Below are 11,985 nucleotides of genomic sequence, written 5' to 3'. Positions count from 1 at the left end.
CAGCAATGTTCTCCTAGTTCCTCATCCTTCAAGTCGTTCTAATGGGTTGACTCCATGAAGAAAGTGCATGCAGTGTAAGTAAGAGAATCTGAGTTTAGATCTCTTGACTTAGTACCACGTCCAGACTGTGGTCCCAGTGCACGGGTAAGGTGAGAGACAGAGACAGGTACATCCTGGAAACTCCCTGGCCAGCCAGGCTCGTGAACACAGTAGTTAACAACAGGTATAGGAGATGACTGACTGATATGGGACCTGCCCTATGACCTCTACCTGTGCAATATGACATATCCATATCTGTAATCACTCACATACACATATACATGTCACACATACACATGTACTTTGCATGCACACATATGCACACACAGAAGTACCAAATATATTATATACTCCAGATTCTTTTTTTAAATTTTTTTTAAGATTTATTTATTTATTATATGTAAGCACTCTGTAGCTGTCTTCAGACACCCCAGAAAAGGGGATCAGATCTCATTACGGATGGTTGTTAGCCACCATGTGGTTGCTGGGATTTGAACACAGAACCTTCAGAAGAGCAGTCAGTGTTCTTAACCGCTGAGCCATATCTCCAGCCCCATATGCTCCAGATTCTAACAGGAGCCAAATACCTCTGGGCTCAATCCTCTTTCAAACAAAACTGTTTCCCTTTGTCTCGAATCTTCTCCATTTTCTCAACTATGTTTTATATTTAAGCAAAATGGTTCAAAACCCTATCAAATGAGGAGGCTGGAAGTGAAGCTTACTGCGCAGTATGCTTTTAACTTGCAAAGGCCACAGGGCTGAGCGCCAATCCTACACTTTTTTTAAAAAATGAATTTCATAGAGTGAAATGGCAATCTATAGTATGGAAGAAAATTGTTTCAAATCTATAGTTTATAAAGTTCTAAAATTCAGAAAATATAGACAATTAAACTCAGTAACAAAAGTAGTGATCTGATTTTTAAAAATATTAGCAAAACTATGAAACTTCACTTTTCAAAGATAAATATATAAATGATCAATGAATGTAAAAGGATGCTTGGTGTTATCATCTATCTGGTAAATGCAAATCAAAAGAACAATAATAGCATTTTTATTTTTATGTATTATTACAATTATTGTGTGCATGTGGTGTGTGTGAGTGGTGTGAGTGTGTACGTGTGAGTGTGTGTATGATATGTGTGGTAGGGTGTGCAGTGTATGACTGTGTATGGTATAACTGTGTGTGTGATTGTGTGTGTGTGTATAGTGTGTGTGAGTGTGTGTGAGTATGTGAGTGTGTATATTGTATGTGTGTGTGAGTGTGTGTGGTGTGTGAGTGTGTATGTGAGTGTGTGTATTGTGTGTGAGTGTGTGTATTGTATGTATGTGTGTGTATACACATCCACAGCATGAGTATGGAGGTCAGAGGACAGCCTTCAGGAATGAATTCCCTCCTAGCACCTGCTCATGAGGCAGGACCCTCTTGTCTCTGTGGCACTGCACACTTCTGGATTGTTCTCCCATCTCTGTTTCCCACCACACTCTAAAGTGTTGCGATTATAGATGTGAACTTACTACATCTGGATCTTCGTGCACAAATTCTGAGGACTGGGTGTGGGTTACCAGGTTTGCACAGCAAGAGCTTTTACCTGATGAGCCTCTCACAGGCCTGAGATACCATTTTACACTGCCCAGGGAGGCTATCGATTTTTAAAAAGAAAAAACCTTGGCCATACATATGGGGAAATGGAATTTCAGCACGTCACTGATGAGTATACAAAATAGTGCATCTACTTTGGAAAACCACAACTCAGCAACCCCACTGTTTAGTATCTTCCCCCAAAGAATTTGAAACTAGTGCTCAAAAAAATTTGTATGTGAATGCTCAGGTTAGCACTTAGGACAAAACCCAGAAGGTATAAACAGCCATCGATGTATATAAAGGTAAACAAAATATGGTACAGCCATACAATGGGATATAATTCTGTTCTGTAAAGGAATGAAGTGCAGATAAATACTACAGCATGGATGCATCTCAAAGCCATCAAGGAAAGTGAAAGGCTTTAATATAAAAAGCCACCTCTTATACGATCCTTTTAGGTGAAATGCCATGAAGGGGCCAATTCACAGAGAGACAGAAAGTAGATCTGTGGTTGTCAGAGATGAAGAGAAAGAGGGTATGGGAGTGATTGCAGAATAAGAAGGAGGACAGGACTGTTCCTAGGGATTGTTGGACAGAAGCTTCTTAGTGTAGATATGAAGGCCAGAGCCATCTGGAAGAGTCCAGTCTGAACATGGCCAGCAGACTAGACCAGGCCATAAGAGGAGAAGGGGAGAGAGGGGGAGAGAGAAAGAGAGAGGGAAGGAGAGAGAGAGAGAGAAAGGGAGAGAGGGAAAGGGACAGAGACAGGGAGGGAGAGAGGGAGAGGAGAGAGAGAGAGACAGAGACAGAGAGAGAGAGAGAGAGAGAGAGGGAGAGGGAGAGGGAGAGGGAGAGAGAAAGAAAGAGAGAGAAGCAAGAGAGAGAGAGGACCAGGGCCTAATAATAAAGGACTTATAGGCCAAAGAGAATGTCTGCCCACAATGTCTAGCTCATACAGGAATCAGTCAGAAGCTAGGGGAAAATGTAATGGTGCCCTAGACCTTAGCAAAGTTGACTCCATCATGGAAATACCATTCAGGCTATAAAATTCAGTACATAGACAGCACCACCTGCCAAAAATAGAACAAAGGCCTAATCCACCAAAGTCCATATAGTTCTGGGAAAGTCTCAAAATAAACTAGCCTTGCTGTTTCGCTTCTGTAGTTCTGCTTCTGGCTGACTGTTCTTGCTAGCTGAAGTATGTCAACCCCAAACATGGTTTTTGTGCATAAGAGCTCGCCCTGAGAAAGGCTCAGTGCTACACCAGGATCCCAAACACCCAGTATAGTCACCGGTAGGCTAATAGAGACTTTTTATTGTTTTAAACCCATGTTCCAACAGTTTTTTTTTTCTGGCCAATCCCCTAGGACAAAGGGAAGGGACTGGGTGGTTTAGGGTGAAGAACAGGAGTGAGACGTGCTAAGAAGAGCCAGGACTTTGTAACAGGCACTTGCAGAGAGATCCTCATGGCCAGAAAGCACTTTGGTATGTTAAAGTGGCACTACTGTCAGTCATTTGTTCCAAGTTTCTTTGGGACCCAACCATTGCTTTTAGAGTGCTGGAAGTTCTCTGGAACTGGTGTTCATGGTTGCATACTATTGTGAACATTACCAAATCTCATATTTTCAAATGTCTTGACATTTACCTCAAAAACCAACCTTGTGTCGCCTCATGAAGAGCCATTAAGTCATAATTCAGTTAGTCACAGGGTTCTACCCATGTGATGCACACAGTGCTTCTTCAAGGAATGTAAAGGATGTTTTGAGACAAGAGTCTCACCATGTAGCTCAGGCTGGCCTTGAACTCTTGAACCTCTGTCTTAACCTCCCAAATACTGGGGCTGTATATATAAGTCATCACACCCTGCACACACAGGGCTTCTTAAAGTCCACCTTCTCCACATTCCCACTCCCACATCCCTCACATGGCCTGAACAAGGTCCTCACCATCTGTAGTGGTTTGAAATTGCTTGGCCCAGGAATTGGCACTGTTAGGTCCAGCCTTGTTGGAGTAGGCGTGGTCTTGTCGGAGGAATTGTGTCACTGTGAGGGTGGGCTTTAAGACCCTTCTCCTAGTTGCCTGGAAATCGATATTCTCCTGAATGCAGTCTGATCAAGATGTAGAACTCTCAGCTCCTCCAGCACCAGGCTGGCCTGGGTGCTGCCATGTTTCCCGCCATGATGATAATGGACTGAACCTCTGAACCTGTAAGTCGGACCCAATTAAATGTTTGCCTATATAAGAGTTGCTGTGGTCATAGTGTCTCTCCAAAGCAATGGAAACCCTAACTAAAACACCACCTTTTCTAGATTCTTCTAATTGCTTCCTCCTTTGTCTCTTATGAACTCTGTTGCAATCTACTCACCGTACTGCCTGAATAACTCTCAAGGGTGAATCTCAGCATCTGCCCCTGCCTGAAGAACTCCAAGACTTACTTTGCCTGCAGCACCGTTTTCCAAACTGCTCGCCAGAGAAACAGCTCCAAATTATTTTTCCAGTTTCCTTATTATACCCAGCTCTCTAAACAAGTTCGGAAAGCTGCAGATCTGCCTCTCCTTTCTTTCCTCTTACACACTGTTGCTCCCCAACATCTCTCTAAGCATGGAGTCTACAGCTGTTAAAATGTGCCTGCTTACTCTGCAGGGTTCTTGTGAGATTTTAATTCAGCTCTTTAACATTCTCCTTGCTCTTCAAGGACGAAGGTCAGCTGCTCACCCAAGCATGGGGTCTCATGGGCCCAGGGCCTCGCCTGGCTCGGGGACCTCACCCGGCACGGGGTGCACTTCACACCCTTGCTCTACTTTCCGTGAACGCGGGTTAGAACAAAATGACAAGATTCATCTGATTGTTGGCGAGTGTGAATTTATTCCCTTTAGTCTTGTTCGTTTCTAAACACTAGCATGAAAACACTGTTGCTTTCATTTTTCTTGCCCAATGTTTTACGCAGAGCAGGGTTTCCAGTAAGTAAACACAGGACCCGTTGAATCCAGGGATTTTCCACTTTAATATACTATGGGGCTAACACTGAGCGCTTTCAAAAAATACTTCATTTTAAAGAAAAGTATACCAGAGAGGCTGGTAAATGTCGGTACAGACATCAAACTAATGATAAATGATTTAAACATAGCGTTTCCTTTAACAATTTTTTAAAAAGACTATATCGTTTCAACAAATTAATTCAAACTTATATTGCCTTTGGGAGCTATAACAAAAATATAAATTATTTTTGATTTACTGATTATAACTCATTTTTGTATATAACATTAGGGGGAACAATGAGACGGAATCAGGAGTGATCTTTCATAACTGAAATTTCTTGTTCTTTTATAAAGCCTGTGTTATCTTTAAAGATCTCACACTTATGAATGTTCTGGTTTAGTTTCTATTGCTGTGATAAACGCCATGTTGATCACAGTTGAGGAGGAAAGTCTTATTTAACCTTACGGCCTCTGGTCTACCATGAAGGGACATCAAGGCGGGGACTCAAGACGAGCTGATGCGAAGGCCGTGAGGAATGCTGCTGACTGGCTTGCCCTTCAGACTCCCGTTTAGCTTTCTTTCTTACACCACCCAGGCCCACCTGCCCCGGGGCAGGCACTGCCCACAGTACACTTGGGAAGTGTCCCCACTGGCTTGTCTACAGGCTAATCTGATGGAGGCATTTTTTAAAACTGACATTCCCAAATGCTCGTAATTTGTGTCAAGCTGACAAAAACCTAAGCAGCACAATTGTGTTAAACTGTAGACAATACAAAAAGCCATGGGCTTGGCCTATCAATGTTCTGTGTACGGTGTTTTGAATTTTTCTTCCCTTATTTGAAACTTGCCCTTAAGCTTGTCAGTGATGATGGGGTGGTGGACGGAGGATCCACTTGTACAGCACAGTGGACTAGTGCAATTGGTGCCTCCAAGGTTTCAAACTTTGACTCTTCAAGAAGTCTGATCCACCTAAAATCAGGCTTCTCCTAAAGGCTACAACCACAGGAGCACCGGATAGCCTCAGCTCTACCCTGGAGGACCTCTACCCTCCGCAGAGGTGCTTTTCTTAGTTATGATATTGCTCTGTGGATATGCAGATGCATCAAGGGGCCCAGCTCACAGGTGGATTAAGTGTTCTGGGTGGATCTGTTCTTGATTCACGAAGTCCAGAATACCCACAAAGTCTTTAGATGCCCTTAGGGCCCAGAACAAGGAAGGATCAAAGGGGATGAGAGAGAACAGGAGAGAATGTGAAATAAAAACCAAGTAGATGTCTATCATATCAGCGCTTGGAAGACTGAAATACAGGAATGGTGAGTTTGAGGCCAACCTGGGCTATACAGTGAGACCCTGGGTGTAAGGGGGATTACAAAGGAAAGACAAGGCAAAGAGGCAATGCCAAAAAAATAATTATAGAGAGTCAGAGTGAGAAAGGTAGTCATGCAGAAAAAGGGGGAAAGTCCCCACTGTAACCTCTCTCATGGAGTTTCTACCTCCATGTTTTAAACTAAGTTTTTAATTTATGGAAGTGACATTTGTTATAGAAAAAGCAATACAAAGCAACACATTGACTAAAATAGTCCCTAATAATTCTATTATACACTATACAAACATAACCACTGTTAACATAATTGTTTCCTAAGATTTCATTTAGATATGTATTATAACTTGTTACTTTCTACATTTTGAACAATAAATAATAAAATATGTCTTGTTAAACTGCCTACTGCTACTCTGATGTTTCAGAACGTAGCTAAATATAATAAATCCAGTAGGATTGTTTAAACAAAAATCCTAATGTTGACCATTTGACTATTTTTGCTTGTGGGGTGGGAGGAGGGGTAGAATTTACAAGGAGCAGAACTTGTCAAGTTGAGTCCCATTTCACTACAGCTGCTGCTCCCATAGAGGACCTAAGTTTGGTGACCAGCACTCCAGTTCAACAGCTCACAGCAACCTTAAACTCCAGCTCCAGAAGACACAGTGCCCTCTTCTGGCCACTGTGGGCGTCCACACTTACTTGCACTGACACCCATACACAGACACACCCATACACAGACACACATGTACACATAATGAAAAATGTAAACATGAATAAAATTAAATCTCAAAAATGTCTTCCAGTATCTCCCTGGCCTTTCTGATGAAGTTCTTCAGAATTCATTCACACAGCTTGTCATGTTAGAACCTAGAGCTTTTCATATGTAATGAAATAATTGCTGAAAAACTCATTAATTTCTTTGATCACTACCATTTCTAGGAGGCACCCCTTCCTACCTATATGAACTGAGTAATACCAAATAGCTGACACATTTCTGTTTTTAGGTTTGGGAAATGTATGTGCTTAATTCCAAAACTGTTAAGTAAAAATAGTCAGTACCACCTGTTATCTACTCAGTGCTAATATTTGTAAACTAATAAATATGGTTTTCCCGAGCATTGAAAGTTGGGTTCTTTGTATGATAAATATGCTCTTCTTTATATGAATGGTACATGAAATATATATATATATATATATATATATATATATATATATATACACACACACACACACACATATATATACATATATACCTATACATGTTTCTCAGGTTATATATGTACATGCCTCATACTATCTATATGATAGATTAATGTAATTTACATTTTATTACTGTTTATATATATATATATATATATATATATATTTATTTATTTATTTATTTACTAATTGTGTGTTCATGTCTGCACATACCACAAGGCACATGTGGATGTCAGAGGACAACTTGTGGTAGTTGGTTCTCACTTTCTACAGTGTGGGTCCTAGAATTTGAACTCAAGGCATCTGTGTTGGCAGCAGACACTCTTGCTCTCTGAGCTATCTCAGAAGCCCCAGGTTAGCATGAATATGACTCATATATGAGTCTTAAATGTGATAGATTAGTATGTATATAATGAAATACAGAATGTAGAGATTTTTAAGACTGAGACTTAATACCTGATAAGGTAGATGTGACTAATCCTAAATCTATCAAACGGTTTTATAAAATATCAGAAGATCTGAAAGCTTAAGGAAAATCCCAGTTAGATGAGCAATTAAAGTGAACCTAAAGTCATAATGTGGAGTATGATTTCATCCCTCTAATTCAGGGGCCATACAAAGGTTAAGAACGATGTGACGCTGATGATAACCAAGTATAACAGGCCTTGCAGCTTTATTCAGACGTCATCTACAATGCTAGGATGGAGATTTTTAGCTGCTGCACTGAGCCTGTGAGGTCGTGAGAAGGGCAGTGCATGGTGGGTGCTTCAAGCAGTAACTATTATGAACAGTGGGCAGCATTTCAGTATCAACAACTGCTACAGCTAGGTTGATAGGTAACAACAAAATATGGATCCTGTCCTGATTCTAGCTCTTCAGGGACTAAGGATGTGACCCAGGGATGATTCCAACTCTTCATAGTAACTAGAATCTGATAACCTTGCTATATTATGGTATAAGGATTTTGCTGTGGTTTACTTGCTTTGGTGGGAATTAAAGACAGGGTCATCCATACAATGCAGCTACTGAGCTGCATCTAAGTATTTTTGCATAGTTATCCCTCTTGACTCTTTCTAGGTAGAAGTAATTACTACACACACACACACACACACACACACACACTATCTTTATTAAATCTTTGAGAATTTTAAAGACTGTATTTTGATCCTGTGCACTTCCTGTTCCCCACTCCTCACAGCTCTCACTCCCCACCCCTCCCAACTTTGGGTTCATTTTTTGCATTTCTCATTAATTAATTTGTTTATTCATTCACTTTATATTCTGATCACAGCCCCCTCTCTCTCCTCTCCTTCAAGTCTCCTCCTCACACCCCTCTTCCTCCATTCCCCTCCCTTTCTCCTTGGAGAACATGACCCCCCCCCCCCATGGGTACCAACTCACCCTGGTACATCAAACTACAACAGGACTAAGATCACCCTCTTCCACTGAGGCCAGACAAAGCAGCCCAGCTAGGGGAAAGTGATCTAAAGGCAGGTGACAGAGACAGAGACAGTCCTCCTCACCAACCACGCTCCATGTTAGAGAATCCACATGAAGACCAAGCTGCACATCTGCTGCCTTTGTGTCAGGAGCCAAGGTCCAGCCCATGCATGCTCTTTGGATGGTGGTTCAGTCTTCTGTAAGGCAAAGGGCACCATCAATAAGACAAAATGGCAGCCTACAGAATAGGAAGAGATTTTCAACCATCCTACATCTGACAGAGGGCTAATATCCAAGATAAATAAACAACTCAAGATATAAAGAACTCAATATATGAAGAACACCAACAAACCCACATTGCAAATAATTTATGACTCACCCAGCTCGGCTTTTTCTTCTATTCTTCTCACCCTCATGGTTCTCCTCCAACCCCAAGCCCAGGAACCCTAAATCCCACCTTTGTCTCTTCTGTCCAGCTATTGGTTGTCAGGATCTTTATTTATCAATCAGAAATAACTTGGGGTGGGGGCAAGTTCCTAGTGCCACTGGTGTCTACAAGTGGACTGGGCTTGCACTTAGCATTATAATACACAGCAACAGACCCAATCGTAACACTAAAATGCCATCGTTTTCTTCTCCTTCTTTTTGAAAATAACCCATCAAGTATAATTTGTGTTGAACAGGTAAAAATGGGTGTGGTGCTACACAGTAGCACCTGTCATGTCCAGAAGACACAACACACTAAAAGTATTCAGTAGTAGGGTGTGTTATTCTGTGTGTATGCGAGTGTGTGTGTGTATATAAATAATTAAAGATAAAACCATGACTATGAGAAGAAGTGGGATGGCCATGGAAGGAGTTGGAAGAGAAGTGGGAAAGGTGGAAATGTTGGAACATACAGTATTCCTGTGTGAAATTCTCAAATAATAAAACTTAAAAAATATCAGGTTTACCGCTGGGACCTCTGAATTCCCCAGACTCTACCATGAAGCATTGGGTAGGCACAGTAAATGAACTAATTTGATTGTCCACATTGGCTTACAGTGACTTTGTGGCCACAAGAACAAAATGCAGTTCATTAGATTAAAAAACAAAACAATAATAATGATCATTGAAAAGGGTATTTGAATTGACTAGAAAATTTTGTTTCAATTTTACTTTATTTTTAATTTTACAGCATACGATTTTTTGAGGGAGGCTCTCACTATGTTGTCCAGAATAACTCCTGCCTGAGAGGCCAGAGTGTTGGATTATAGGAGCATACCACCTGGCTTGGCATAACCAGAACATTTTGAATACAGACTACATTGTTATTTTTCTTAGATATAACACAGTATTGTGGTGATATAGAAAAACCATGTTTGTTGGCATGAAATGTGTTAAGTGTTTACAGATAAAATGTCACAATTTCTGATGCTTATTTTTAAAACAGCTTGAAAACTAATGCTTATACAAATATATAAAGCAAATATGGCCAAATATTAACAGTCTCTAAGTCTTGGGAAGATTTTTCACAATTCTATTCTTTCAGCTTCTACGTCTCTGAACATTTTGCAAAATAAGGTGCCAAGAAAGTTAGGAAGAATTTGTGGTTTACGTAAAATGTTGCTTTTCGTGGGGGGAAGTAGGTGCCTATATAATGATAAAACAGACATTGAAAAAAATGAGAAAATGTAAAGATACGTATTTACCCTTCAGAAACACACTAGCATGCTAAGAACTGTCGTGTGTGTGTGTGTGTGTGTGTGTGTGTGTGTGTGTGATATTTTTCAGTCCTTAAAGGTGATACTTTGATAGGCAAACACATCGGTTTTTGCAGCAAGGTCATGAAATAGGCCAAAAACTATATCAGAACCACCTTCTTCAGCGTAAAGGATAAGCCCCTGATGGTTAATATTATCAAATTGGTGGAATTTACAATCACCTAGGAAACAAACCTCTGAACACGACCATGAGGACATTTCTACATTACGTCAATTGAGGTGCTAAGACCCACCCTGAATGGAGGTGGCACCATCCTACTAACAGAAGTAAATACATGTTATTCACACACTGAATAAAAGATAAATAAAATAGTGACTGGAGAGATGGACTAGCCTTTAAGACCACTGGCTGCTCTGTCAAAAGACCTGGGTTTGAGTCCCAGCACTGACACGTCTGCTAATAGCCATCTATTTAATTCCAGTCCCAAGGGATCTGTATTAGTCTGGGTTCTCTAGAGTCACAGAATGCATGGGCAGTCTTTATATAGTTAGGGAATTTGTTGATGATTTACAGCTTGTAGTCCAACTCCCCAACAATGGTCAGTAGCAGCTGTGGATGGAAGTCCAAGGATCTAGCAGTTGCTCAGCCCCACGAGGCAAGCAGGCAAGAAAGAGTGAGAGTGTCTTCTTCCAATGTCCTTATATGGGACTCCAGCAGAGGGTGTGGCCCAGATTAAAGGGGTGTGCCTCCGTGCCTTTAATCCCAGATGATCTTGAACTCGGAGATCTCCTTGTCTTGATCTTCTGGAATCCATAGCCTCTATGCTTCAAGATCTCCACGCCAAGATCCAGGTCAGAAACGTGTATCTCCGAGCCTCCAGATTAGGATCATAGGAGGGCCTTCCAATTCTTGATTGTAGTTTATTCCAGATATAGTCAAGTTGACAACCAGGAATAGCCACTACAGGATCTGACCCCCCTCTTCTGGCCTCCATTGGTACCAGGCATGCAAGTGATACACAGACATAATTGCAGGCAAAATCATCCATCCACTTAAAATAAAATATTTTTAATTTTACTTAAATAAATAAATAAAGCCAGGTGGTGGCTTTAATCCCAGCACACAGGAGCCATAGGCCAGTTAATCCACCTAATGAGTCAGTCAGAGCTACATAGTGAGATACGGTCTCAACAATAAAACAAAATAAATGCAGTAGCATTTACCAGTCTCTGCTCCCTGGACACAGATGCAACGCAACACCTAGTGCTGTGCATTCTGCACTGTGATGGGCTGGACCCACACACCTGTGAGCTAGAATAAACCCTCCCTTAAGTTACCTTTGTCAGATATTTTGTCAGAGAAAGAAAATTAACAAATAAAATGGTTTTTCCTAAGGGTTTGGGGAGAACACTTTATCAAATGTTTAATTTAACTACCTAGAGAAAAAATAAATGCTTTTCTCTACAAAGCAAGCTTTGTTTTCTTAAGTTCTGAAATAAGAGTACTCCCTTTGTAATATATTATACTGAGATATCGGGACCCGACCAATCCCATATCACTGTTAAATCAAGATTCTCTGTTCCCGAGTCAGTAGAAAAGGCTGTGCCCTTTGCAGAACTGGTTCTCAATAGCTACTTCTGCCCAGTGTGATGGAACCTGAGGGTTTCAAAGAGCCACGAAAGAAGAATGGGAGCTGAGAGCTGCCCAGAAAGCAAACAAT

This window comes from Apodemus sylvaticus, chromosome 2 (genome assembly GCF_947179515.1).
Source record: "Apodemus sylvaticus chromosome 2, mApoSyl1.1, whole genome shotgun sequence".
Classification (NCBI taxonomy): domain Eukaryota; kingdom Metazoa; phylum Chordata; class Mammalia; order Rodentia; family Muridae; genus Apodemus; species Apodemus sylvaticus.
Note: the sequence above shows the minus strand (reverse complement) of the source record.